Below are 7,607 nucleotides of genomic sequence, written 5' to 3' on the forward strand. Positions count from 1 at the left end.
TGCCAGACACCGGGGGGAGGTCCTAAGTGCTCCTGTGCGGGTCCACACCGAGGGTCGCCCTGCCCACTGCTGCAGAGCTGCGGCTCTCTGGCCCAGAGTCCGAGGGTCAGGAGGGCACCCGGCTCATGGGGACCAAGCCCCTTTCCCCTTTTGGAATCAGTTTTCCCCTCTATCCCAAAGAGTGGCTCTTTTCGTCGGCTTTCTTCCTTTCTCCCCACCCCTCTCTGGTCTGGGGCCTATCCCATTAGTGACCTAATTGCAGGAGAAAGGGGAAGGGGTTGGAGCTAGGAGGGAGGGGTCGATGGCTTAAGGGAGTTAGAAACAGCGGGAGCGGCGGAGGCTCTGCCAGCAGGTGGCAGCACTGCGCCGCCGGCCGCCGCGAGACTGAGCGGAGGGGCGGAGCCGTGAGTGCAGAGGATGGGCTCAGCCTGTGGGAACCCCTGGAAAAGCTGGGACAGGGGCGCGCAGCCTCAGGAGCAGCAGGCAGACTGCTGGATGCAGGGGACAGACTCCGGAGTTCATTCCCAGGATGCAGTCCACAGGATCTTTGCACAGCCTGTGAGGTCCAGTACTAATGTCAAACCTTGACACCTGCTATCTGGGTGACTTTGAAGCAACGCAGTTCATGTCTCTGTGCCTCCATTTCCTCACCTGTAAAAGGGAGTTGTCTAATCAGCTCGGGCTGCCCTAACGGAGCCCCACGAACCGGGTGTCTTAAACCACGTCTATTCCCCACAGTTCTGCAGGGTGGGAATCAGATCAGGGTGCCAAGCATGGCTGGTGTCTGGCTTTCAAGTGGCCACCTTCTTGCTGTGTCCTCACATAGGCTTGACCTCTGTGTGCAAGAGGAGGAAAAAAGGGAGAAAGAGAACGAGAGAGAGAGAGACCTTCCCCTGATTTCCACATCACCCCTTCCTTTTGTGAGGACACCAGTCCTGTAAGATTAAGAATCCATCCTTATAATCTCATAGTGCTATTCAGTTTTCTGTCATTGTAAAAAAAAAAAATACTGAAGCCAGGTGCAGTGTTGGCACAATTCTGTAATACCAGAAAATTGGGAGGCAGAGTCAGGAGGATGGCAAGTTTGAGGCCAGTCCAGGCAATTTAGCGAGACCATTTCAAAATAAAAAAAACAAAAAGGACTGGGAATCTCAAAAAAACAGGGGCCTAATGTTTTCTCTGATAAGTGGATGCTAATCCATATGGGGGGGTGTGGACATGGGATGAGTGGAGGAACTTTGGATGGGGCAAAGGGGAGGGGGTAGAGGGGAAAGGGCAAAGTGGTAGGAAAGACGGTGGAATGAGACAGACATCATGACCCTAGGTATGTGTATGATTGCACAAATGGTGTGACTACGTCATTGCCCACAACCAAAGAAGTGGAAAATTATCCATTTGTGTACAATGAATGGAAGAGCTTTGTACTGTCGTGTATATCTGATTAGAACTAATAAATATATTTTTAAAAATTCATCAGAAAAAAAGAGGCTAGGAATATAGCTTAGTATGAAGTTCCCCTGGGTTCAATCCCAGTATCCACCTCCCCCACCACACACACACACACACAAAATCTTATAAAGAGTAAAGGGGGGCCGGGTGGACACAGCGACACATGCCTGTAATACCAGCAGCTCGGGAGGCTGAGGCAAAAGGATCGTGGGTTCAAAGCCAGCCTCAGCAATTCAGCAAGGCCCTAAGCAACTTAGCGAGACCCTGTCTCTAAATAAAATATGAAAGGGGCCAGGATGTGGCTCATGGTTAAGCACCCCTGGGTTTAATTCCCGGGTCAGGGGGGGCAGGGGAGAAAGAGGAAGGTAGGGTTGGTTTGTTTGCTCACAGTTATGGAGTCCAGGATTAATCGAGCCCATGGCTTTTGGACGTTTGGCACGTGCTCGTCATGGTGTGTGGCGAGACCTGTCACCTGGTGGCTGGGAAGGAAAAGAGGAGGAGACTGCCGACCTGTGGCTCTTCAAGGGCGCATGCCTCCAGGGACCTGAAGATCTACCAGTCGGTCCTGCCTCTTAAAGTCTCCGCCATCTCCCAGCAAAGCCATGGCTGGGGGCCAAATCTTTTTTTTTTATTATTATTATGATTTGTTTTTATTAGTTGCACATGACAGAACAATGATCTTGACATTTCATACATTCGAATCAGATGGGGTACGATTTCTCATTTTTCCGAGTGTACAGGTTGCAGAATCACTGGGGGCCAAATCTTTACCGTGAGCCTTTGGGGAACATTCCAGATCCAAACTGTAAATATCACATAAACTTAATTACTTCCTTAAAGACCCCTGTCTTCCAACAAAGTCTGCCCTCCATATCTGAGGGTTCTGCACCCCAAGTTCCATCATGGATTGAAATCGACACGTGCCATGTAGTCAGACCTCGCATGTTTACATCTGTTGAGAACACGGGCAGACTTTTTTGGTCATTATTTCTAAACAATATGCCATATATTTACATATGATTTCCATGGTGTTAGGTAGTAGAAGCCACAGAGATGGTTTAAAGTATACAGGAGGATATGTAGGTTATATGCACATACTCTACCTTTTTTTTTAAAGTTTCTCCAGTACAATTTATTTTATTATTATTATTACATTTTAGTTTGCATTTATTAAGTATCTTAGATATATTACACTCAAAGTAACAGAACTTTTTTTAAGAGAGAGAGAGAGAATTTTTTTTAATATTTATTTTTTAGTTTTCGGCGGCCACAACATCTTTGTTTGTATGTGGTGCTGAGGATCGAACCCGGGCCGCACGCATGCCAGGCGAGCGCGCTACGGCTTGAGCCACATCCCCAGCCCCAACTCTACCATTTTATACAGAGGCCTTGAGCATCTGCGGATTTGGGTACCCACTGGGGGTTCTGGAACAAATTCTCCAGGGATGTAGAGGGGCAGTTACACACACAATCAAACTAGGATTTAGGGCTTCAACAAATGGATTTGGGAAGGCCACAGTTTGGTCCATAATAAAAAAAAAAAATCACAAGAATGAATACCTGCCCTGTGTGGTTGGTATGGGGGACACATGAACATATATGAATATGATAGTAAATTCCCAGGACTCCGGGAAGGAACTAGAGACCTCTTTAAAATTCCCTAAGGGGCACAGGGCCTTCAAGGGGGAACGAGAGCCCTGTGCTTGGGATGAACTTGATTCTGTCCTTTCTCTTCTCCCAACTCAGGAAGACCCAGGGTTTTCCTCTCTGTGACAAGCAGCTTAGTGGCCTGTACTTTCTTGATGGAGACTGCTGGGGTGACACAGGGCCTTCTAAGGGACTTCCTGGATAGAAGAGGCATCAGGTATAAGGTGGGGGGTGGTCAATCATCGCCCGTCTCTTCCCTTGGAGAGGTAAAACCAGGGAGAACCACCTTGCTCAGGTCTTTCTACATCTGGCGGCAACTGGTATGGATACAAAGGGAGACCTCCCGGTGCTGGTCTTAACCGGAACCAGCTAACACCCTTCAGGCCGGGGCTCTGGGAAACATGCGTGGAATCCGTGAGGTCTTCCTGGAAGGTTGTGGGTGGGAAAAGTGGGGCTTGGAAGGGAACTTCCGAGAGAGTGTTTGCCTTGGCTCTTGCACTTGGACTCCCTGCCCGGGTCCACTGATTCCTCTCCCGGGACCCTGCCCAAACTCTATTCTCCTTCGTCCCAACATGAGCTCCTCTGTGCCCTCAGGATCAGAATCTCAAAGAACCTTGAAGATGTGACGACAGGCTTCCACTGTGTCTGGGGCCTGGGGCCGACGTAGGTGAAAGAAGGCGAGCCCTGGTGACGCGTTAGTCAGCTGTTCACTGCTGTGACCAAAATGTCTGACCAAGGCAACTTAGAGGGGAGAAGACTGATTGGGGCTCATGGTTTTGGAGGATTCAGTCCATCATCAACTGGCTGCACCCCCTCTGGGCCTGAGGTGGGACAGAACATCCTGATGGGAGGTCATGGTGGGGGAAAGTTGCTCACCTGTGGGAAGTAAAGAGAGAGAGAGGGGCTGGGGATGTGGCTCAAGTGGTAGCGCGCTCGCCTGGCATGCGTGTGGCCCGGGTTCGATCCTCAGCACCACATACCAACAAAGATGTTGTGTCCGCCAAAAACTGAAAAGTAAATATTAAAATTCTCCATCTCTCTTTAAAGAGAGAGAGAGAGAGAGAGAGAGAGAGAGAGAGAGAGAAGGAACCAGGAATAGCGATAGTCCCCAAGGCTGCACCCCATGACCTACTTCTCCAGCCATGTCCCACCCTGCCTATCGTTTGGACCCCTTCCCAGCAATCCATTCAAATGATTAGCCCATCAATAGGGATGGATCGGTCCATCGACTGACGAGGTCAGAGCCTTCTTGAGACAATCTTCTCACTTCTGAGCATCACCCATTCTAACTTTTGCAGAACATTCCGGATCCAAACCACAACTGGTGGGCTCCTGGGGACTCACTCCGATGACAGTCATCGTCATCCGTACGACAGCAGCTTATTTAACTAACTCCTGTGGTTCAGAGGTGGTGCCCCCGGAAGCTCCTGTGTGAGACAATGCGAGAAGATTCGGAGGACCTGGCCCTGGTCTGTGAATCCATCCTGGTGGGATTCACTGAGTGGTGAGCGGGGGCAGGTGGGTGTGGCTGGGACAGTGGTTCACTGGGGCTGTGGCTATGGGGTCTATATTTTGGGTTCTGGAGAGTGGAGTCTCTCACTCTCTGCTTTCTGACCTCGTGAGCGGTCTGGCTATGACAGGGGCCACTCTCAGTGACATCAGAGTCCTGGCCCTGAGAGGATGTCTAGTCTAGTCCAAGAGGAATTCGTGGGAAGTGTCACACGCCTGGAGCTTCACAGAGGTGCCCATCATGGTTGGGTGGTGTGGGGAGGAGGGTGGTTGAGACAGGAGGAGCACAGGGGGCAGAGGCACGGGGAACAGCCGACGTCCCTGTCTGGGGCCTGGATATCTTCCTGAGGATCAGGCCAGGAACCCGACCCTCCTGCACTACGGCTTCCGTCCGAGGTGGCGCGGGAGGCCCCCACGCCTTCCCGCACACAGAGGGCCCTGGCCACCCCTCCTTTCCCCGGCCTTCACATCCCAGTTCCCGGGGCTGCGTGCTCACGTGAGACCATAAGTCACAGCACCGTAAACCACTCCAGAGTGTGTAATAAGTGAATTATTTACCCATGACCCTGGCTGAATGTTCATGGGGATAAATGATTAAGCCGCAGATCTGTCAAAAAGTTCCCATAAATAAGTAACTCTGGGCCGCCTTAATGGGCTTTGTAAATTACTCATTCCTGCCACCGCTAGATCGCTCTCTGGGGCCAACTCCTCGGGCCTGCTGATTTACTGCCCAGGTCGGCACAGGGTGACACAAACTCGGCTGGCCAGCTGGGCAGACTCCCCAGGTGCCAGGCCACCTGGCAGAGCCCCCCCAGGGATGGGGTGACTGGGAACAGGTTACTCTCCAGCGTCACCTCGCAAGAATGTGTGGTCAGACGTGAGCCGACCTTGGCCTCCCGGAGTCTGTGCGCCAGGATCACGCTGAGGTGCCCCCTTTTACCCAATCGAATGGAGGAGGTGCAATGCGGGCAGCACAAACATGAGAGCTATTTGCCTCCTTCAGGGGAATATCTAACTCAGCTGAAGAAATTGGGGAGATAGCAAAGCAGCCCTGCCTTGTTCCTGACCGTAAGGGACACTTCTGCTGCAGTCCCACAGCGGTGCTTGAGTTAAACTGAGACCAAAGAGTCTATCACAGGACAGAGTGGGGGAGGCAGCGGCTGACAGACAAAAACTCGTGAGCATCTCTAATGAACCCCCACAGGTAAATTCTGGTTCTGTGAACCCACAGGCTGGATGTTTATGTCCCCTTCAATGCCCCCCCCCCCCGTGTGATGGCACTTGAAGTCAGGGCCTTTGGAGGTGAGTAGGCCGTGACAGTGGACTCTTCTGATTGGTGCCCCGTTATTTCACACATGAAGGAAACATGGATCGTTCCTCTCCCGTGTGAAGATACAGCAAGACGGCACCATCCACGGGCCAGGAAGGGAGCCTTCACCAGAACCCAGCCTGCTGGCTTCTTGATCCTAGATGTCTGGTCTCCAGGACGGTGAAAAAGAAGTGTCTGCTGTTGAAGTCACTCAGTCCGTGATGTTTGTTACAGCAGCTCCAGACGACTAAGACACTAGCTAGGCATCTGTGGGTCAGATTCCTAAACGTCTTTCCTTTTATTTTCTTCAGCTGTGGGAGATGAGGGTCATGACTACTTTTAGGGATTAAATTAGATAATACATGTAAAACACCTGGCGCTGTGGCTGGCCCATGGTAAGTAAGCACTCAGGGGCTTTCTTGGCTGCTGATCACGCTCATCCTGACCATTGGTAGCAGTGGCCTCGTAGTAGAGACTGAATATTGGAGACGGAATACTGAGGAGTAGGTCCCACCGGCACCACACACACACAAACACATTTACACGCTCCTCTTCGCTGGGTGACTTGTTCCCCGGCCACAGCACCCTCCCCAGCACCCCGTCAGCATCACCACCCTGACACCTGCAGCCAGAGGCAGGTTTGGGTGGCAGCGGGTGGAGGAGGCCTGAGCTGGTACCATCTTGTCCTTTCTGCACACATGGACAGGCCGTCCACTCCAGGCCTCAGACGCCAATTTCTTTTCTTTCTTTCTTTCTTTCTTTCTTTTTTTTTTTTTTTTTTTTTTTGTACTGAGGATTGATTCCAAAGGTGCTTTGCTGCTGATCTACATCCGTAATCCTTCTTATTTATTATTTTAAGACGGCGTCTCACTAAGATGCTGAGAGTCTCTCTAAGTCACTGAGGCTGGCCTCAAGCTTGCGATGCTCCTGCCTCGGCCTCCCGAGTCTCTGGGATTATAGGTGTGTGCCTCCCGAGATCTTCCGTTACCAGTCTCACTGCAAAGCAGAGCCATGATACGATGTAAAGACCCAAGTGTGGGGCCAGAAAACCCTTTGAATTTCCTCTCTGTGTCAAGACCTTCGGTTCCCTACTCTGCCCTCACTGCACCTGACAGCCTTCCTGGGCCCCCTCCTTGAATGGGTCCTGCGTGCCGTGACCTGGGTTCCAGTGGGGAGGAAGGGGAGGAGCGTGGGATGAGGCCCGGGCCTCCTCTGCCTTCCCCAGGGCCAGAGAGACATCTGTTCCCCGGGCTGTCACGTCAGCACAAAACGTGTGCCAAGGGACCAGGAGGACGCAGACCATGTGAAGTGGCTGGTTTTCTGAGGGTCTCAGCTGACTCTGGGAGGCATGAACCAATACTGAGGGGAGAGCCCCACACTGTGCTGACCACCGGGGCTCCCTACCTCCTTCCCCATGCACACAGGGAAGCAGAGGGCTCAGGAGTGGACCTGGCTTAGATGGCCAAGGCTGCGGATCTGGGCCCACAGGCCAGGTCCCTGCCGGCTCTGCCTGAGCAAGCCCAAGGCGGCTGGGAGGCTTTCTGTTCCACTTTAAAAAAGAAGACGTGATTCCCATCTTTCCTGATCGGACCCACTCACGCTCATTCACAGCTTGGCAGGCTTTCAGCCCGCGCCGGCATCCGTCAACGCCTCCTTCCGAGGCAGGTCTCTACCCTGGGCGCACGGGGCTGTG

At 52.2% G+C, this 7,607-nt stretch overlaps 1 long non-coding RNA gene across 1 annotated transcript; it reads left to right on the forward strand.

The window, feature by feature from the left end:
- The first annotated feature begins 5,170 nt into the window (after nucleotides 1-5,170).
- On the forward strand, nucleotides 5,171-6,284 carry LOC144368411 (uncharacterized). Its single transcript, XR_013428174.1, has 2 exons — nucleotides 5,171-5,809; nucleotides 5,967-6,284. It is a non-coding gene; the product is annotated as an uncharacterized LOC144368411 (long non-coding RNA).
- Nucleotides 6,285-7,607: the final 1,323 nt, after the last annotated feature.

This window comes from Ictidomys tridecemlineatus, chromosome 11 (assembly GCF_052094955.1).
Source record: "Ictidomys tridecemlineatus isolate mIctTri1 chromosome 11, mIctTri1.hap1, whole genome shotgun sequence".
Taxonomy (NCBI): Eukaryota; Metazoa; Chordata; class Mammalia; order Rodentia; family Sciuridae; genus Ictidomys; species Ictidomys tridecemlineatus.